This window comes from Pinus tabuliformis, chromosome 9 (genome assembly GCF_031772625.1).
Source record: "Pinus tabuliformis cultivar Carrire ecotype Pingquan chromosome 9, CPIR1, whole genome shotgun sequence".
NCBI lineage: Eukaryota > Viridiplantae > Streptophyta > Pinopsida > Pinales > Pinaceae > Pinus > Pinus tabuliformis.
Window position 1 is genome coordinate 457,241,584 of NC_142307.1, and position 23,410 is coordinate 457,264,993.

The following is a 23,410-nucleotide window of genomic DNA, read 5'->3' on the forward strand; positions in this document are numbered from 1 at the left end:
CGAGGAGACTGATTTCCTTCGTCATATTATCTTGTTATACAGAGTGGCAGGCTGAGAGTCAGGTCGGTCGCTGGGCAGAGTTAAAGAAGAGTTGTGTGGAATAAGCGATAATGGAAGACGGTTGTTTTGTTTCTTAACGTTGTTACTTAATACTAGTCGAAGTATCCAAAGTAAGCCAGCTTGACCGCATCACAGTTCCACACTCATTCAAAACCTTTATTTATTTGAATTCTGATAATACCAGGGGTGAAAATACCACGAAAAAGCCACTACACTTCAATTTAACCACTACCCTTTCACAAATTCCTGGGCAAAATAGAATTTTAATCCCCCTTCATTAGATTCCCTCCCTTCCATTTAAAGTTCTTCCTTCTCATTACTTAATGTTACCCCTCTATTTTTCCGCCTTTGTTTTTCAAAGCATTTATCTCAATCACATCTAAACTTTTCACCTCCCAAAAATTACAAATATCACTAAAGACAGAGGTGTGCCATATGCCAGAATGCCCAGTGCATGGTGAAAAGACAATCCCAAGCCACCAAGCATTGGGGCAACCTCCATCAATTCATCTAGTGTTTTGAAATATTTACGTGTGTATTCAAACGCTCTAATACAACCACTACAACCATCTAACCATCTAATATTCCATGTTCCAGGTCACATGACCATCTAGAAAGACTAGACACTAACAACCAAAAAAAACCACCCCTTGCGGCCAGGTCCACACCACTGCAAATTCTTCTTTCTTTCTTTTTAATTTTCTTGGAAAATTCTCACCAAACAAGAGGAAATCAATGCCACACTCATCTGCGTATTTTAGTTACATGAAAATGTCCTTCCATGCTAACCTCACATGCTCATGAAATTTTAATTAGAATTCTTATTCACAATCTAAAATTTTTCCATTCACATCTAATCCCAAGACTGAGTTTCGATAGCTGTATGTTTCTTCCTCTTAAACAATAAGTTACTCATGAGTATTAAGTCTGGTCAAAATATGCAAGTCATGACAGAGATTTATTCGGCGAACTTTACAGGAAAAAACTAGCGTGCAATAATAAAAATTTAAATAAGATTCATAAACGCGCATGTTGTCAAAGATAAAGAAAAAAATGTGGTTTCCAGTTTACGTCAAAGATGAAGAGCAGGGTTGAAAGTATCTGTGTTATGAAGAAATCAAACAGGTGTATGTGGGAAGTACCAGATTACTTTAAAGGAGCCGGTGACTCAAATCCAAGTTTGCTCGCAAGTTCCAATCAGAAATCTTCGAGGACAGAGTAGCATGTCCTGAACTCAGATTACACTTTTAATTTTAAACTGTGTTATGTACAGGTTTCAAGTCGTGACTTATGATATAAGATATTATAGATTTTTACGTTTTCGCTATGAAATTAGACGTCAAAATGATAGGTTGGGAAGGTATACCACACGTCTAACCTGGCGTGGAAGATTTTTTTCCTGCCATCAAATACGTTCTGAAATCAAAAATACGTCCTGTGGAACGTCAAATTCCAGGGCTGGTGACGGGCATTACCCGATGTCAGAACCCGTCTCCCAAAAGTGAGTGACGGACATTACACGATGTCAGAACCCGTCTCCCAAAACTATCCTCACTGTCTCTTAAGGTGCATTAATGGATCTATAGAGTTGGAAATAGCTCTTTCCCATCAAAATCTGCATGATATTCCCAAAATCGTATTCACACGATAGATTTGCAGACTCCAAACAAAAAAGGATAAATAATTCATGACCATTTATTATAAAAATAAAAGGACTGTCACCTATCCCATCCACACCTACGACATCTTTTATTCCGTGCTGAGCTGGAGCTATGGCGAAGATCATAAATCGATATCGGGATCATGAATTGTACATTCTTATCTGATTAGTACAATCTATCGGACACTGGCCAGAGCATTCATTTCATCTTGCTTTTAAGCAAGCATCATGGTTGTTTGGATAGTGTTAATGAATGTCAGTAGATTCTCACCATTTTACCTTTAATTAATAATCATGACTATGCAAACAGGATGAACTGATGCGAGGCTATTTACAATGTCTCCACCACATGATCATCCAACATAGGATATTTTATCGGTTAATCTCCTACCACTTATTTGCATTACCACTTATTTGCATTTGTCATTACTAAACCAGGTTAGTGAAGTCACTGCAGATTTGCAAATCGTTCACGGATTATAAAATTGATCGGAGCAATCATTCACGGAATAATCTCCCAGGCACTTGTCATGTACATGTCACATGTGCGTTGCAGTAATTATCCATTCACCCATTATCCTACGAGGAAGTTTCGAGTAGAAAATGCGGTGGAACTACGAGGCAACCATGATTTGTATCGGCTATTCAATCACCCATTTTAGTTCAGGTGGAACATGGAAGGCAACAATGGTCAAGTACATGCCTATATCCTGGATGGATGCAGTGAAGTTAATAAGTTTGTTCAGGGATAGATCGGGATTTGGGACATGCATAGCTTTCAGATACTTTCGTTAGTTTTAAAAATAACATTCACTTTCACTATTATTCACCTTTATCTCATTTTGTCACTTAATTCCATCACATTATCATTACATAAACTTATATTATCATTACTACTTGAGTTTGATCAAACTTGATAGGGTAAACTATCTCCACATCTTATTAATCAAATATCATATTACATTATATACAACAGTATTGTCTCAAGATAGGAAAACTTTCTTGGACATATAATTTGTTGGTTGAGAGAATATCTCAACCACACATCAAACTAGGGAAACCATAAAAAGTCACAACTGAGACAAGTAGGAATTAATATTCCAACACACCCCCTTAATGAGTACTTGTCTCGATATCAATCTTCAAAGTCTAGTTGTGGTCAAACATAAAAGAATATGTTGATGTCGATATAAAGAAGCAACCATCCACCGAAATGCATGGGTATTAACCGCTGCAACCGCCAGTTTTGTAAAATGCCTCGCACATACATGGTTCTTTTGACCATTATAATTGCACACATGTACCTGTAAATCCCCCTCCAATATCATCATGGGTTTTATCGGATTACCCGTAACCATGCTCTGGATTTTATCGGATCACCCTCAACCATGCCTCCAAGGGCTCTCACCCACCAAGGCTAAACACAGCCATGAAGGTTCACCACAGCGGCTCTAGGCCACAAATCTGCGACTAGGGCACTCCAGCGACTCTGGGCTACAAACTTGCCACTAGGGCACTCCAGCCACTAAGGCTCACGAAAGAGCTGACTCAACCAGGCCGAGGGTTTTCTCGACTAACCTTAAACCATGCCAATAGGAATCTGTGTCCCACTTCACTCTTACATGTGGTTTTTGGCTTACCACAAACCGACACTGCAAATACAAAGTGGTTTTTAGAAAACGACGAACTATATGGGGATACACATGCCTTACAAGGCTTACAACACAACTCCAACTTTTGGAGTTACCAGGTATATACCGACCACTACAAAACATCCTAGACTTGCTTACTAATGTATGTGACATATACTATAAGTTTGTTATATTTCAACACACAATATTTTACCTTGTTTGTCCTTCTATTGGTGCATCACCCAACTAATATCCACTCCCACGGTCACACTTCACCAGTTTATTCAAAGAAAAAAAACATATCCAAACTTGGTGTCTTCCTCTTGAATCTTTCCAACTTCAATTCGTTGTTGTTAGAATGATCAATTCTAACAAATAGCATTTACATGTTAAGTTGATCAAGCTCAACATGTTTCAGTTATAAATTCCAAAAAAAATATTCAAGAACACAATTCATTTCACCAAACATATACTAATTCGCGGCACAACATAGTGGAAAAGTTGGGTTCTCGATCTTCACCCATGTATAATTCTTGTTTTTCTGGCAAATACAGACACAACTTGCGGAAGTTTTGAGAGATCAACAGCATGGTCTTCGTCAAGGGTAGCAGCAAAACCATTCATGCTTCTAGTATAGGAGTAGAAGATGTAGTCTTTAGCAGTCTCCTCGCACTGCTCCCAGAGGTTGATGATGAGATTGAGATACTAGTTCGCCGTCTATATTTTCATCATGTTGTGCTCCTAAATACACCAAATAAGGCTTCTTAACGCCCACAACTGAACTTGATAACTTCAGAAGGTTGCCTATTCCGCTGCTCGATGTCGGGTTCACCACAAATACACCATATTCACATGCAGGATCTAAATCACACTAGTGTTCTGACCGATGGATGTCTCCAGCAGCGTGGCGCTTGTATGCCTGCATCAGTGGCTCCACAAGGATACAGGGATATCTGATATTCGAGCTACTCTCTCTTCATTAACATTGACCCCGAGTGCTACCACTGGATTGATTAAAGGCAAGTCGCTTAGTCCGTGCTCACCGCACCACGCTTCCATAGTGTTCGTCATCCAAGACTGCAGATCAAGCTTCAAGCCGGCCCAACAGAAAAACATCGAGTTCACCAACACAGCCTTTGTGCTCTTGGATGACTCAGCTTCATAAATGCAACACACCCCTACAACATAGGCCTATGCCTCCTCCAATTCTCCGGCACTGCAGAAGTACAAGCAAGAAACGCAGCGTTACCGGCATACTCTCTGGGGAGTAGGGGGTCCATTCAAGGCCTCATGTCCACTGCAAACAACACCCACGACGTCTCCTCGGCTTCCATTCCCAGTGGCACTATTTGCGCTTTCTAGAGATGAGCGGTCACGGCTTCGAGTCTGCTGCACCGCTCCAACTTCTCGCCCCACGATGCCTTGGATTTTATGCGCTCCACTGTCTCTCCCGATAGCCGAAAAATCTTGAACATGTAGTCAAACATTTTTATGCTTTCATAAAATAGATATGAATCTTTTCTTTTCAAAATAGTTTAGATTTGTAATATGCATTTCCATTCTAAACAAACTTCCTACACTAGTTTCACCTGAGGTCCCATATATTTTGGCTTGCTTCTAAGTTTACAAAACCCCAGGGTTGACAAATTAAATGACAGGGATTTAGCATACAATTAAATCGCCCAACACCCCCTACAGGAATAGGTGACATAGTGACTTTAAAGTATTTATGTTGCTTAATAATTTTAATAAAATGATATTAATTTTTTCATGCAAGTTTTACTCTTATCCTTCCATCAATGGAGCTGTCACCACTTTGTGATACAATTTTCTGGAAGTAGGGCACCGAAAATAATGCAGTTGTCACCACTTTGTGATACAATTTTCTAGGCCCCTGCCCCGCTACCATAGTAGGGAAATGACAAGAATGTGGGTATAGGGTAGAACCAACCCTCCATTTCTAGAATATATAAGTGAAAAAAATTGCATCTATCATAGTCTAGACTCTAGAAATCTCTCTTTCTTCATTAGTTAAATAGTTGAAATCAACTAATGGTTTAGAAAATAAGATTCAAAACTGGTGGAGAATAAAATTTCCTTCCCTCTTTGTAGGAGTTTGGATGCTATTTCCCAATTCCAATGTTGTCACATAATTACTTAAGTAGTTTGTAAGGTGTAAGAGCTAAGTGCCATAAAAGTTGGTGCTAGTTAACGAAATATCTTCCTATATAGCTACTTACTTTTACATTAGAATTTCAAAGCTAAGAACTCCATTTTGATTTAGCTTTATGTTTTTATAATCAATTTTGCGTTAGGGTATGAAAGCTAACAACTCCATTTTGAACTAGCGTTCATCATAATTATGAATGTTTTCGTACTCAAATTGTGTGTTGAATATGTCGTATTGTTTGAAGTATTTACTACTATTGTGAAATTTATGAAACTTATTTCTGGTTGTGTTTATTATAATTATGAATGTTTTCATATTCAAATTGTGTTTTGAATATGTCGTCTTATTTGAAATATTTAATGCTATTGTGAAATTTATGAAACTTATTCCTTTCCAAATTGATGAGTTTCTATATCTAAGCTTCTTATGGAATTTTTAAAACAAATTCGCTATATTATTGTTACAAAATTTAATAGGAAATCAAACCTATACAATTATTTTGTCTTAATGAATCATAACTATAAAGTTTTATGGTTTATCTTCTAAATTATCTCTTAAAAATTTACAACCTTAGAAGGTTGACTTGATTTAGGATTTTGGAGAAATGACAATTGAAAAACAAGTCATTGTTAAAATCTCTAGAACTCTAATCTCTAAGATAACCAAAAGAACCAAAGAAAGTGAGCTCCAAAGGTGATCACTTTATTTCACAGTGGAATTGAAAAGAGTCTGATGGCAGATTTGCCATCGTCGTAAGAGATTAAAAAATATTGTGTAATTAAATGATGAGGAGTAATATCACAACATATAATTCATTTTTTAAGTATTCTTGTTTTGCACTATTGGATACATAAGTTGATTGCTTGAAAAAATAAAGTCATTTCCAATTATTGTTTTAGTAATTTTTTCTTTTTATTAGATTTTTTTTATATATATATATATATATATATATATATATATATATATATATATATATATTTCCTATGAAGGGAAGGGCTGGGCTGGGCAGACATTGTCAATCCTAGCCAATCTTATCCCTCCATTTTCGTCCTCCTCCATCCTATCATTTTTTAACATGTGATGGCGGCAATCTGTTACATTTCTATTGTGATGCTTGGATCTTTTATGTCCAATTCTGCCAAGCCATGTCATGTGCCGCCTTGTCTCATTAAGTTTATCCCTCTCCTTAGTCATAAGCTTGTTCCACCCTCTTTTCCAAGCACATGTAACCACCAATCCTCCCATCTCTTTAAGCTCACAACCATGAGTAACAGAGAATCCCCTGTCTCTGTGATCCCATAACCATGAGTAACAAAGAATCCTATCTCTTCAGCTTTCAACAACACAACATCTAACAGAGGAGACCTGACAATTAATATTTCCCAAGGAATTTATTTTGTTGCTGAGGGTAGCAATTCCTCAGGGAAAACACCAATTGTTGGCGTGAAACATGGGCAGATTCCACAAAGAAACCGACTTTGACTTCATACCCCATGTCAAAAAGGCATCCAAAACCATTGTGTAGATGCCTCTATTGTTGTGAGCTACTCCTTTCAGAGCAGAGGTTGTGTCCAATGTATAATTCACAACAATGGACTTCCATTCATGTTTTGACCACCGTGTTTCGAACTTTGGATCTCCCTTTTGCAATAGCAATTTGTATGTTGTGGTTGTTACTCTACTCATGGGAACTATTTATGTACCATTGACGAGCTCCTAGATGAGTACTAAGGTGGGCTCATGGTTGGTTCCACGTAGCGCTTCAGTGGCTAAAGGTGGGAATTAGTAATCCGCGAACATAACCTTGGGGTGATAGTGATAGAATTGAGCAGCCATAGTTCGGGAATCAAGTCGTATGTTGATGGTGTTGAGAACCGGCCCTGCCATTGGAAATATGAAATGCATTTCATAAATGATAGAAATGTTGGGAGCCAACACATATATTTTCATGCAATCACAACTAATACATCAAGATTCTATACTTTCTGCTCTATTGGAATTCCTAGCGGATTAGGAAATTCCCATGAAAATGATCATGTATATGAAAGTTTTCAATACTTACAAGATCTCTTTGTGAGATATTGCGAGTAGAGAGAGTAGAGGTGAGTTTGTGACCGTGTTGGTAGGTTTAATACTATGTGAAATAAGTTGAATTATAGACGACAAAGATGGAGTCTCGATAAACAATAACAACTCTCTAAGTGTAAGGAACAGTGAATAGAGGAGGGTGATTTGCAACACAACCCTTCAAGTCCCCCATTCTTTGTTACATGGAATTTCCTTCGCCTGTCGTCATCGCTCCCAAGCCTCCCAATTCCCACTTGCAATAAATCCACCCTCTACCCTTAGACTCCCTCAACCTAACACTGGTCCACAGATCCAGAGCAGCAACAATAGCAACAGGAGGAGCGAAGATCATAAATTTTCCCTATTTTCCTCCCCTGTTTCCACTCACACCAGACAACACTGTCTTTACCAATGACACCCTCAAGTTGCATGTGTTCCCTCTATGTGTGATATCTTCTCCTATCCTCCTCTGGTAGCTGGATCACTTGGAATTTCACAACGCCTATCGCTACCTTACCCTTCTCCATGCCCACCACCTATTGTCCATTCACCAATCGTGCAATTCCTTCTTACATTGCCATTACCCTCACCTATTTCTAACATGTCGCTCCCCTCGCCTTGTTCCATTACCCCGCTTACCTCTGCTGACTCCATCATGTTACTTTCCTCATTGGGGTCATACATGCCATTTCCTTTGCCCAATTCGAAGAATCTATTTTCCCAATCTCCATCAAGACAATTTGGCTTCTTGGATAGAGCATTGTTCTTGCTTCCTTCATCTCTTGGCCTCAATTTCCCCCCTTTATCTCTTGCTAGGTGGTTTCCTTCGTTTAGCCCTAGGTGGCAAGAATCCTCTAAATACCTCAAGTTACCAATCTAAATATTATGTATTAGGTTTTTGCTGAAACATATAACAATTTCTAGAGGCATGAATCTCAATTTTGTGTTTTCATGTTAATTACGTTATTTTTGTTCTGAGAGATATCAAATTGTCGATAGTTTCCTTCTAGAGTGAGATTGCTTCATATTGTTGAATACCATACATGTTGGATGGAAAATTTGGTCTAGTCTCACTTCAAAGAGCTATGGACAATGGGAAATTTTAATAGCTCCAAAAGACTAAATTGATAATATATCAAATTCCTTGAAGTATCAATGGTTTCATGTTAATAAAAGTTGTTGTGGCGGAAAATATCAAACTTTCCATAAACTTGTGGTTTGAGATTGCTTCAAATTTTTGAGTTTACAATGCTTGGGTAAAAACATTAAGGATAGTTGGATTCAGTCTCACTCTGAAGAACTATGGGAAAATTTGTTATCCTTGAAATGCTAAATGATAAGATACCAAATAACTTGGATTATCAGTCTCAGTGTTGTCTTTTGGTGTGAACTATGCATGGTGGAAACATATTAAATCCCTTAAGGTATCAATTTAAATGGTGGCGTAGGTTGTAGAATGACCCCAAAACGTACAATCATTGTTTGGTGTCTGAAAAACCCAATTTGAGGCCATCACTAATCTCCCATGGATCATGGCTAAAATGTAGCCACCCATAGATGGATTGTTGTAAACATGTAAGCACATCTTAGAATTTGTAAGTTTGTTTGTCTTTTAACTATATTTCACTCCTAATAAATACCATGGTTAGTGTTAAAATATAGTTACACTTGTACAAACAAAAACTCAGGCTCTCATGTGAAGCTTATATGACTTCAAGATAAAGATTTTAAATTAAACCTTCCACCTTTTCCTACCTTACAACCTATATTGAATGTGGAGCTTCTTTAAGGATATTTTTGACACCTTTATTAGACACATCAGAAGTGGTAAGACACTTGGTCCTTAAAGAGATTAACTATAATTGCATCAATTCATAGATAATGGACCAAATAATGGACATCATGATGAAGAGAACTCACCAATGCAATATACTACTCTATCATATTGTAAAATTAGGACAACTTCTTCTCCAAGGGTTTATGTAGAATCAAATCCAATAAATGCTTTCCAATCTAATGATTGACCTTAGTACAATGGAAACATCACTTTCTAAGAAGGAATAATGAATCTATGTGATGACTTGGGGCTTCTATGTACCCATTCAGGACTACCATCATCTCAAAGATGTTATTGAACCTTATCAAGATCTACAATTTTGATGCATTTTTAGGCCCTTTCCTTAGAGTCTACATACTTTTTCCATGAAGTTCTCAAGGTTAGGTATTTTGGATTTTAGATATTTAATTAATACATTGCAAGTTAGTCTTGTGCTATCATTACTTATTTTCTTAGAGACACGCTATTACCATTATAGCCAATTTGTATTACTATATATATTGTATTATTTCATTCCACTATGTGATATATTTATATAATCTAATTTCGTTGTAATACTCTACTTAAAATACTTGATTTGTTTACTATTTGCAATATTACTTGTCCTTTCTTATTGTTCTCAATTTGATATAAATAAATGTACTGGTGTAATTGTAATCGATTGATCCCAACTCTATAGGGTGTAAAAAGTGGCCCCAACTGTGGACATCTCTTTGACCATTATTAATAATGTAGGAAGTAATGTCTCAAACTAGAATATGTGTCTGACACTTCATGGTTTGGTTGTAGAAAAACTAATAAATTCATTGCAACTTTCAAGACTTGTTCAACAGGTCCTCCTATGCAACAAACATAAGGAGATTAATTGGTCAAATAAAACATAGATATTTTCACCTCACCTATACGAGTACCTCTATAGTATCAGTTACAAGATACAATTTATTTGATATTTAGTGACATATACTTAATACATTTATATACAATTATTATTTTCAATGAATGAGGAAATCAAATTCCAAATTCAAGAGATGGTAAAAAAATCAACACTAAACCTAATTTCTCACCCTACAAGAAGCCTATTATATTTATTCAATAGAATAATGGGACACACTAAGTATTATTGATAAGAAATCCTAGGAAAGGAATCAAAATTAAGAATTGGTACCCCGTCTAATGAATTAATGATCTTATGATTAAGAGGAAGGTGAAAATTCTTGAGCAAATTTTAATTAAGTCATTCTATCAAAATTTTCAATATATCAAATTGAATGTGGAATACAACATTCAAGTTTATGGAAGGCATCTTTCAATGCTTGGAATTTCCCTTTAAATTGATTAATGCACCAACAAAATTCATGAAGATGATGGAAAATATTTAATGGCCAACGCAACTATCATTTTATGGATATTTATCTAGAAAAAACTATCTCTATAAATAGAACTTAAGAAGGGTCACGTTGAGCAAGCATTAAATATCCTATGGAAACACAATATGTACACCAACATAGATCAGTGCTCATTTACATGCATATAATTCAATATCTTAGGTACATCATGGAGGAGAATGGTGTGCATTTGGATCTAGACAAGATATAAGTCATTCATGATTAGTAGTTTAAATGACACTAATGGATATTTATAGCTTTGTATTCCTTAGTGTATTTTGTTACATGTTTATGTTGGTTTTATCCCATATCCACTTTGCCCCTAGGTATATAAACAAGAATATAGCCAAGGCCAAATTTGTTTTGTCTAGGATACAAACATTGTTTTTTATAATACCTTAGTTTGGATCCTTGAATTAATAATGTATTCTTGTATATGATAAAATGTTGAAGACCTTAGTAATCTAACGATTTTTGAATATTATTAATAAAAATACATCATCGACTGAACATAGAGAAGGACGTAGGTGTTATTATGTGATAAGAGAGTTATGTAGCTAGAAAGGCTGAACCAAAATTCTATATTTTTCTAAGGCCATATTTGAATTAGTTGGGATAAGGAGTTACATGAACATTTTGGGGAAGCCACATTTCACATTGTGAGCATTCATATATTAAAAGTACCTTTGATGGGTGGGGTGGATTTCCTCATTCTTGGTTCTCATTCATTCTTATTCTTATTATGGAGAGAAAAGGGAAGATTAATCTCGTGGAGAGTTATAACTATTTGATTGTAAGAAAATACCTATTATTATCCAACAATAAGCCTAGGTACATAGATAAATTAGCATTTTGAGGAAATTATCCTCAACTAGGAATCTATGGAGTTTCCACCATTTATATTTCTTAATGCACTATGGTCATGGAGAAGAATGGAATATCCAAAGGAACTCCATTACAGATAAGAGAAGCCTTTTGTTTGGGTTGTATAGGAAGAAGGGGAAAGGGATATGGAAAGTTGAGCTTGATATGTGTCTGAGTAAACTATAACAAGATGATAACATGATTGTCTAGTGAGAATAGGGTCAAACTAGGTACCTATCCTTATGGATTCATAGCCTCATCTCAAGGGTGACATGTTGCTGAGAGTTTTAGTGTAGAAATCTTTGTGGTTGGGTAGAATGTCTGACATCTATAACTGGTTGTTGTGGTGATTTAGTGAATATAAGTGTTCATGATATATTTTATTGATGTTGTAATTAATCTATGATTTCTGACTATTTAGTCCTTTGTATATCTTTAGATGTTATATATTGTGTGAGAAATATGATTTATTGTTTATAATTATGTTTCTTGATAGTTGTGCATGACTTTTATCCACTGCATGCTTCCTGTTTTGATTAATTTGGTACCATATTCTAGAAATTAATTCAAGAACATGCGTTCTTAAGGTACCCCATGATTTGGATACGTTTCAGTTTGTTTTTAGAGTAGATAATTGTGGTAACATGGTCCATTATGGAGTTGGGTATCGTTAGGGTCCTATGTCTAGGAATATTGGTCATGTTAGTCTTTATATTTATATAAGGTTAATCTGTAAATATCAGTCATGATGACCTGAATATTATGGTTCAAAGAGTTTTAGATTTAGATTAAGTGTCATGAAAAAGTTGTTTATTTTTCTAAAATTCCAAATGTCTAAAGTCATGAGGTCTCCTTATTAAGGGTAATCGTAAGTAAGTTTTGGTTAGCCTGGCAAGAGTATAAAGATCATATCATAAAGTCCTTGGTTATTATAGTTTGGTCACCATCCTTGGTCATCATAAGTGGGTCACCTAAGTTTAGAGATTTAGTCTACATCAAAGCAATCATGAGATAGATTAGGCACATATTTGGAGGTTGTGGTGACTCAGTTTGAATGACATTTCAATGGCATGTTATGATATCCGCGGGAAGTTAATAGTCCTTTCCTTTTCCCCAAGTCTTATGTTTTCAAGATGGTGTTGCGCATTCATTATTTTCATTCCCACTAACAATTATCACCATCATTTCCGCTCCATGCCATTTTGCAAGTACATTTGTACTTTCCTCTTTATTCCACATCGCTCAACTCTTCTCCATTTCTATTGGAAGTCGTGCTTTTCTCGTTGTGGTTCACTATGAAAGGGACATAGGGGCACTACGAATCCACACAACACTACAATTCTCGCATACCAATGGTCAAATTTTCTTCAGAGGTACAAATCCAAGTCTAACTTTATTCTGCAATCCTGAATGAATCTTCAAATTGCATGTAGGAGCTAAAAAAAACCATGAAAATCCTGCAAGAGGGATAAATTCATCATCACTACCCTTTTTAAATCATTGCATTTCTTCCTTTTGCACTACATTTTTATCCTAGCTGTTGTGATTCCACATAGTGGTTTATATTTCACATTTCCCACTGCCAAATCCATGTTTTTCTTTATGTACCCTCCACATGCTATGTATGCCATGCTCACAAAACTAAATTGAAGTTCCTTTCCCTTAGTGTTTATGCTTAAAGGTCTTAAAAACCCAAAAACCTTGAGCGTTGCGTTTTTGGTTTTTTGTGTTGCGACTGTCCCATTAAGTTTCTCTATTAATTAGTTGTGAATTTGAAAGTTTTAGGGTTTTCCCAAGAAGGTGTACAGTGTATAGTCTTCTGTGTTATGCCTGTTGTCTCTTAAGTCATCATCAGAGGCTTAAGATATCATAACTCTTCCACTATTACACAGAACAAATTTTCTTATAATCCTAAAAATATTTATTGCTGCAAGAGCAAAATCATGTCAACTCCAGAAGTCAAGAAGCACAAGGGAGGTGCCATTGTTTGATTTGAGCCACAAGATGTCATTGTTATCAGTGCAGACCCAACTATCAGAGTGGATTTTGAGAAGGTTGGGTGTATACGATTTTGCGAAAATATTCAGGGGTATCATTTACAATTGACTAAGGAGTTTTCCAAGGGTTTTGATGCTTTACAAGAAAAGGTGGGGACAATTACTTTTCCAGTCATAACCAAATCAATAGCTGAGGAAACTAAGATCCCTTTGAATGGTGAGCAATGGTTTAAGGGTATGGAGTTTAACCTGGTTGATTTCAAATATTTTCCTAAACCAAAACATAGGAAAGGGTAGGGGTATGTTGTTCCAAGAAGTTATTTACAAGACCACCATAGTAAACTTTTGGAGGTGATTCAAAGGTACTTCACATGCGAAGGGAGGTTCAGTAAGGTTTATCACTATCATATTAGGCTCTTAATGCATTTTACAAGTAAAAATCCTTTGAATCTTCCTTATTACTTATTTTGGAGTCTTTGTAAGATGGTTGATAGAGTTAAAGCCAAAGGGAGTCCTATTGAACCTAGTCTATTTCATTTCTCATTAATTAAACTACTAGTGATAAAGGAGCTTGAAAAGAAGGAGAAGTCATGGCATAACGTTTTGGTTTCTTTAGGGTGGGTAGCACAATATTCTAACAACCAGAGGACCATGAAACATACCCCATCAGTTGTAGTCAAAGATGCCTCACCTATAGCAGCTAGCTCGATCAAAAATCCTTTGACTAAGAACAAATCAGTTAAGAAGTTTCACTTCTCACCTTAGGTAGAAATAGTGGCCAGGGTATCAAGAACAAGAGGTTCGGCCAAGAGGTTACATGTAGATCCAACACCTACGCATGTTCAAGTTGTTGAATGAGAAAGCACTCATGGAGAAATAGAAGTTGATGAAAGGGATAAGAAAATCAAGGGTTTGCAAGATCAATTAGACAAGGATCACTTGAAAATAGCCTATCTTTAGCAAGAAAATGGAGATCTTAGGCATAAAGTATCACAAGAAACTGTTTAGCCTAGTGGAGGAGAACCATCAAGGAAAACATCAGTACATGTTGACAAAGGAAAACACAAACATGTCACTGATGTTGAAGAGATAAAGGAGACAATTGAACAATCAAGGAGACCTAGAACTAGGTCTACTTCCAAGGTGTAAATGAAAATAAAAGAGACTATTCATCCATAACAGAGGGTGGTTTTTGCTGAGCAAAAAGAGTTTGAAAGGCTATTGGAACAACATGAAGGAGTTCAATAGCAGGTAGATTAGCTTGCAGAAAAGGATCATAGGGATAAGATGCATTTGTTTAGGAACTTAGAAGTTCTTAAACCTATCCTTGACAAAGCTAAATACAAGTTGAAGTGGACCTTGCCTCTGCATAGGCAAGTGAAAAGTTTGTATGAACAAAATTTGTTGTTAAAAAGAAGACTCAGATTGGTAAAGTAGAAACTCACTGAGGCCAAGCAATTTGGAAGACAGTGGAAGAGAGGTAAGTTGGACATACTATCAGAGGCTAGTACAAAGGTGAATATTCATCAAGAGGGTACCATTGATCTCTAAATTTTTTTCTTTTTGCTCCGAAATAACTCAGTTTTGGTGAAGCTTGTAAAACACAACAAGGACTTGTTGCACTTTTTATGTAGTTTTTGATGCTGATAAGATAGTGGAATTTTGAAGTTTTGGTTGTCGTAAGAGGATTTATATGAAATAACACAACAATTATATTGATGCCTCCAACATTTATACCACAAGAAAGTCATCATATGTTCAAATTTTTAAGGCACTGCGAAAGGTGACAGTTTTGCTGCGAATGTGGGGGTTAGTCAATAAGGAGGGCTGCAAGTACTATGAAGCTAATCTTAGAGGTTCAGTAACATCAAATAGACATTTTAAAGACACCAATTTTCTCCTTTTTTTCAGAGGAGAGCTGCAACCATACAGAGCATGGAGAGCTACTTCAACTTGCTGTGAATCTGGCTGATGCACTGCAAAACTGGACAATCAACACCATTTATCTTCATATTTCAAATTTTGGGTTTTTAGAAGTAGTTTGGATCATGTGGATAGGTGGAAAATTGTCTTAGTAGGTGCAATGAATGTTTATTTATAAATACTCCAAGTTGATGATGTTTTAGGCATAGATTGGTTGCAAGTAAAAACTCTTATTTTTAAGCATATGCACCAAAATTTTGATGTATCTAGTTAGAAGTTTATTTTGTTTTATAATTTCGACCACCTAGAGTGGGAGACTGAACCTCTTGACGTATATAGATATGAAAAACACAGTAAAGGGTTTTGTTGGCCAAATTAGAGAGAAACAAACTTTTGTGCATTATATTTTTTGAAACGTTTGCGACTGAATGAATCAAAGACAAAAGTTTTTTTGCAAGGATTCCTGTGTCATATTTGATGATGTGTGCTTTTTTATTCTTGTAAGTTCATCTCATGTGTTTAAATCTCTTGAATGTATGTCTTCTTTCTTGGAAAAAACTAGATGTTTAATCCAGAATTCGTCATAATGGTGCTCTGATTTAGTTTTACCAAGTGATTAATGTTTTTGCTCTTAAAACAACATTTAGAATTCATCTATAGTTGATTCACTTTCTGTTGTCCTCCACCTTGCTTACACACCCTCCTACAACAATTTGTCTTGATTTCATCACCAAGACTACCTACCTTGCCCTTGTGGAGATAACCCTTCCTCTCTTCATCATCTTACTTGTCAAAAATAGATTTGACATGACACATGCCCAATGGATCTGTCTCTTTTCTCATCAACAGACCTTTGAAAACATACCTTTATTTAGCATTATACCTAGCCTAATATCAGATCAGTTGAGCAACCTAAGTGAGAGATCCCTCTCCAAGGATAAAAGGGCTATATTCTAGCCTAGAAGTGGTTTGCGGTTACCTCTAGAATTTCTCTCCTCAACCTAGGGAAATTTATGGAGTGCTAACAGGTATGTTAAATTTTGAGGAGATGAAACATCCCCTCTACAAATACTTGGTCTTAATTCTTTTAGGTTGACAAGAACCATTTAAAACCAAAACATGTGAGTTTTGTTATGATTTTAATTCTATCCCTAGATATCATGGATATCAAGTTGCCAATTAAAGAAATACACTTTGAAATGGTTCACATTTGCCCCACTCATCATAATGACCTTTATTCCATTGTCGAAACTTATTAGTACTAAAAATATTATATATCTAGGAATGGAAACAATCATTAACACTTACCATACACAAATGTAATGTATATAAATATAGGGAAAGTTACAAAATGGATTCCATAAATTTTAGGTTGAACCTCACTATAAGATAATCATCTAGAAGTTGTCCTTAAATAACATAAATTGATTGCAAGTGAACAAGTTGCAAAATTTCAACATTATGTTGGTATTCTATGGCATTTGAGCCAACTCTATTTTACTTGAAGATATCATGAGAATATTATTTTGGAGGAACTTAAAAATCAAGTGAAAAGTTGTTTCTATGTAGAATAGATAATCACAATGTTGTTTAAGTACTTCTACTAGCTAAAAATCCATATTCATGTTAATAGATATATGAGATTATTCATTTCTTTTATCCTTACTAAGGGAAAAAAATCAATAAACAAGGATTATACACTCCTCTACCTACTCTAGATAAGTCGTGGGATTCAACCTCCATGACTTTTATTTACAGAATGCCATCAACCAAGAAAGACATTTTTTGTTTTTTTTATTGGTTCTCTAATATGACAATTCTAGCATCATAAGAAAAGTGTGTTATAGTAAAAGCCACTATTGTGTTCTTTTTAAAGAAATTTTAAGTGTGAAGAATTATTTTTTGTTATCAATATAATTTACTTGTAAGTGCTCCAACATTTAGTTCATGGTGGACACTAAACTAAAGAGATTCACTACCATCCATTTGAAGAACCTTGGAGAGACCAAAGTAGTTAACATGATCGCTATATACATATCAATGTACATAGGATGGAATTCTTACTTGTATTTAATATAATTGAAAATAAAATATTCATAGTTTTGCAAATGTATTTGGGATTCCATCCATTGGACCCAATTTATGTGAAACTTCTCACGACTTCATCATAAAAAGAGTTATTCCTTACTCACGATAAAGGAAACCCATCAATAAAATTTGTTGAATACATCTAATATATTCAACAATGAATTCATGATATTATGCAGAAATAAAATAACAAATACATCACTATGATATGGACCCTATGAGATGCTCAAACATGGGAAATTAATCATCTCCTAAAGGGTTTTGAACCTTATTATTAGTCCCTATCGTCGGCATAGCAGGGACTATTTCGATTGATACATGTTGACCTAATATTAAATGGCCTCGACCAACTAATACATTTTATGTTTTAACCAATGTTTAAAAAAAATATGCTTGCAAACAAAATTTTACCCAAACTTTCAGCTTGCACCTCTTATTGCTGGGGAGACTGCATGATTTTGATGAAACTTAGGATAATCGGTTTGAAATTTAATTACGATCAAATGGCCTCGACTAACTAATACAATTTATGTTTTAACCAATGTTTAAAAAAAAGTACGCTTGCAAACAAACTTTTACCCAAACTTTCAGCTTGCACCTCTTATTGCCGAGGAGACTGCATGATTTTCATGAAACTTAGGATAATCGGTTTGAAATTTAAAAAATGCATTAAATTTTCAACGTTATATTATTGCCAGGGAGACTGCAATATTTTGATGAAACTTAGGATAATCACTATGAAATTTCAAAAATGCATTAAAGTTTCAACGCTATACATGTGGCTTATTGGAGCCATCTGTTCCCTATGTCAAACATCTGTCTGTGATGATTTGCATGTTGGTGGCATGTGGATGTTTGCATGGTGGCTGATTAGCTGGTGACAAGGTAACTATAATTGTTAATTACTAAAGCTAAGAGTAGTTTCTTGTCCGAGAAATGCTGCAAATGAGATCTCATCAATGGTGTTGATGAAGATGAGGGAAATTGCAGAGGCTTATCTAAGCTTACCTTGTTAGTTGAATTGGGCTGCATTCTGCAAGTTGGAAGCGGGATAACTGTGTATATCGTGGAAGCTAATCGTGGCCGAGTTGGATAGATTGTGGAAGTTGGATAACCGTGTTCGAGTTGTGGCCGACCTCCCCTGGTTACTTATTGGATCATTGCCTTGGAGAGCTCCGTCTCTGAAAGCTACAAGGCGGCGTTAGTGTACGAGGATCTTTATGGCAACTATCTTTATGGCAACTACGAGGCGGCGCTATTGTACGAGGATCTTTACAACGACATTGATGAAGATATGTTCATGTTGTTGAGGAACGGGAAATTGGAAAAAGGGAGTTTTGGGAAATTCACGGTGGCTGCTGCTAGATACGGGATTGACCCTCAATTTCTTTTGAAACTTTCCCTTTTGTTTTGGCCAGCTTTTGCACTAAATTGGAGCAGTTCTTGGAGGGACACTAGCAGGAAAATAACCTGAATTTATGCCAATGAATTGGTGTAGTTCAAAAGAAATCATATCGCTAGAAAGGGTGGGGAAATAAAATCCCCTATTCTGCATGAACAAGTGAGAACTAGCCCTGTTTCAATGAGTTGTTCCTTATGTCTATCATTGAGTTAAACAAGTGTGCACATGTGTGAGTGTCTCCTATACTTCTTTATGAGTGAGACGGGAACCCGAATCCAGATCCTCAGAAAGAACGAAGATAACGGAGAATCTATTTTATGAACCTCTCTATTTTATGTTATATGTTATGAATCTACTCTATTTTGTTTTGGAAGACAGGGTAGCCACATATATGTTATGAGCACATTATTTACTATTTTTGGTGAGGGCTTTGAAGTCGTTTTTATTTCAAAGTTGTTTTGAAGTCATTTCTGACTACTGGACATACTATAAAATTTTGGGATTATTTAGGTTAAGATTGGTGTGAAAAGGCATATAATAAAATGGAGCTTACAAGTTAAGGGCGAGGAGAGTAATATTGGGGGAATATTTTATTTAGGTAATATTTTGGAATTTTACAGTTAGGGAGAGGTTAATGGTTCACCCTTTTTTCTTGACATTTCTCTTGTAACATATTTTCGAAATTTGTAATTCACATAAGTTCAGCGAGACATAGCTCACGATATCTAGATTTTGAATATTATATGATATTTTTATTATGATGTATGTAATTCACATAAGTTTAACGAGACATAGCTCAGCATATCTAGATTTTGAATTTAATATGATATTTTATTTTGATACTAGATTTTAGTAATGTTTCGAAATAAAAATCCCCTGGAACTGACAGCAAGGAAAGGTTAATTGATAAGTTCAGCCAGTTTTGTATTTGATTGAAGCACAAAAAAATTGGAAGGGTTTGACAACAGAAACCAATGCCACGAATATTACTCACCTGAATTCGCTGGACTGAGAGTCGAAGATTACAGAGATGGGAGGAAACTGGATTGAGATCCCAAGAAGAACAGTTTGGGATCATGGTAATATAGTTATCACAGAATTGCAGTAACAAGCTTTCTGTCACAAACCCCGGTAACCTCACATGTAAAAGGTAGGGAGTTAGAATTTTTATACAAATTACCACAAGTAATTATCCAATTCACAACTCCACATTCATCGTTAACCATTAGATATAAAGTTCATTAGTACATAAAGTAAACACAGTAGAGAACAGTAAGACACATAACCCTCAACAACTACTGCTGTAGTGTAATAACATAAACTGTCTAATGAACCTTGTATCCACCTTGCATTCAGTTCATGTTTTCCTTAACCATATTCATTAATCTCTTACTTGGGCATTATGAGTATCGCAACCAGTAAAGAATCATCATCATCAAGTATTCAACATCATCAAATTGACACAAAAGGCAATCACACCATTGAACACCGATGTACCCTAGAAACCCCGTAGGGTGAAAACCAACAAACGTTTAATCTTATTATTAAACGCTCGTGAGGGATTTCACCCCTCACTCAATGGATTATAAGGGATTCCATCCCTTAACCATTGTTATAAAATCATTACAATGAATTATCATTAAGTTGTCACATAACTAGCTAAAAGCTAATACAATTTCCATGTAATCTTTCGCTTACATACCGCCACATGCAACATTCCTTGTGGCATGATTGTTCTAGTAATGGACAACCCTGCAACTTGAACTTGTCTGCATGGACCAATAATCCTTTTCCTGCCATAATGTTAAACATCACTTCCCCTTTGGCACCAACCGCCATTGTTTCCTGTCAATGTAGTTGTCAAAAAGCTTTGGCAACAATATTAGATACATTATTAGTAATTCATTAAACAATCTATAAAAGTGATCTTTTAACATCTACTCATCTACATGAGCAGGCATAACATACTAGCTAACTAGTACATCTATTCAAGTAAATTCATGTTCTACTTTTCACAATGCTTATTCACACTGGTACATATCTCTCTCTAAGAGATCTAACCATTAGTTTTACAAGTCCATATTTTCTTTTTAAACATATAACACAATGATTATGTTTACATACCAGGTAATAACTATTGTTCTGCGCCCTTGCACATAGAGATCTAACCATTAGTTTATCCTAATAGCCCTTCTTTAGTATATGCAGTGCACATAATCTTTTAATGATACAAGTAAGGGTTCATGCTCTTGCATGAACACTATTCATGTGTGTCTTTTAAGGAAAGAATCTCTATCTTTGTTTTTCAAAAAGTCTCTTAATAAGTTATTATTTCCATGTGTCACGCACTCCCATATACTAAGTAAATTTTTTTTTTAATATTACATGGCAATCTTTTATCTTAACACTAAGATATGGTAAATACATGGGTTAATATAAAACATGTAAATTACATTACCTGATTTTAAACTATAAACTTATTACACAAACAACGGATTTCCAATATCTATATATAAAAAGGTGGCGGCATAAATTAAAGATGATATCATGCATATGTGGCAAGTATATAGTTGCACGCATCACTATTAACCATGGTTGATTGACGAAGTTATATGATTATACATATGTGCATAGCTTAATTACATAACCCCTTAGCAATTACCGCCACTACGAAGCCTTCGGCTTACATGCAATGCACAGAATTCAATTATCATTAAATGGCAACAGCTACCATCAGATTTTTCCATATCCCGAACTTACCTGCATTCAATACATTTGTCCGGCCTCTGCATTTGGTACCAACTGTTCAAACCTGCGTCGTCCATTTGGCAAGGTGGACGGCTGTGATGGAACTTGGCCATGTGCTCCCGGAGCTCGAGGTGATACAGTCTGGCTTCTCGGTAATGTTTGGTTTCGCGCCCATCTCCACCGACTATCGAACGGTGAGCAATGCATATGGCAGATCGATGGAGGAATTCATGCCATGAATCGGTCATTGGTATGGAAGGTTTATAATCCTATCCCCTTTCTTTCGGGTTCTATTGTTCATTTGGCCCTGCGATGAGTTTGCTGTAGCTCTGAGTTCCTGAATAGTTCTTATGCAATTTACAGCTGCTGTCAGGGTTATGAAACGGTTCAGGTATGCGTTCCATTAGAGTTTGCAATGCTTCAATGTTTACTAGCGGTAATACGCCATTTCTCCTCATATCTCTAATTATTACAGTCCCTTTGTCTGTCACGATTTCCAGCTATTACTCATCGGTTTTGGTTTTTATAATGCAACTGTTCCATACTGCATTTCGTTCTCAGGTTTTCTTAACTAATGGTTTTCTGGTTCAGGTAAGAGGCTGCCATCGCACATTGAGGGCAAGGGTAACCTCCAACATGTTGTCGGCCGCCCTTAACCAGGTATGCCCATTACTGTAGGTTATTTTCCATTCTCAACAATCAAACCGAAGTCTGAATCCGGCTTCCCTTGATCAGGGTTGTCAGACTTTGACTGTTTTGATTCAGATTCAGCATATACCAGGGTTCTCTGGCAATGAAACGACTTCTAACCTTGCTCAGGCGGGACTCCATTGTCGAGAAGCACAGCACTCTGAGCTTCGATGGATTAGTTCAGGAACTATTTTAGCATGTTTATTTTAAGCTTTAAGCCATCCGGCTCATTATGTCTACAGACAAATATTTATGAACGAACTTAATGTTTGACTCTGACATAGATTGCTCTATTAGTTTCTTGTATAATGAGGTTAACCCTTTAAGTTTGGTTTGTTCCCATTCTCTTGTTTACAGTCCTCTCGGACGAGTTTTATCCTCTGTTTCCTAGATTTATATTCTGAGCTTTCCACACAGAATGATTAATATACAGCTATTCATTTTCATTATGATACATTTTGGTTTGTTTATGATACCCTGCGGCTCGTTTTCCTTTCCGTTCAACTGTATAGCTAGGGGTTTATTTGTAAGTCGGTCTGAAGAATGCATACACCACGGTTAACATACTATTCTGGTCGTATATATTATTTATTTGTTGGACGGTCAATACGTTTGCTCTGGATATGTATTCTGTGCATGCAAAATTGCAGAGTTTGATTTCATAATGTATAAGGTTCTTGTCGTTCTCCGGCTCCGGCTATCCGGGTCTGGGGTTTAATCTGCACATATGTTTTCTTTATTTTATGTTGACAACATTGTAATATATATGTGCACTCGTTATTATTGCGGCACTTTACCAGTCCGCCTTATGATTCAATGTCATGCTGTGAATGCATATTAAGGGTTTTCTATCAAGAATACATATCCTACTTTCCTCGAATCTTGCTG

The 23,410-nt window shown here is 36.0% G+C and overlaps 1 long non-coding RNA gene across 1 annotated transcript; it reads left to right on the forward strand.

Moving 5' to 3' along the window:
* The first annotated feature begins 22,109 nt into the window (after window positions 1-22,109).
* On the forward strand, window positions 22,110-22,864 carry LOC149149171 (uncharacterized). The gene is made up of 3 exons (XR_016263500.1): window positions 22,110-22,223; window positions 22,424-22,492; window positions 22,568-22,864. It is a non-coding gene; the product is annotated as an uncharacterized LOC149149171 (long non-coding RNA).
* Window positions 22,865-23,410: the final 546 nt, after the last annotated feature.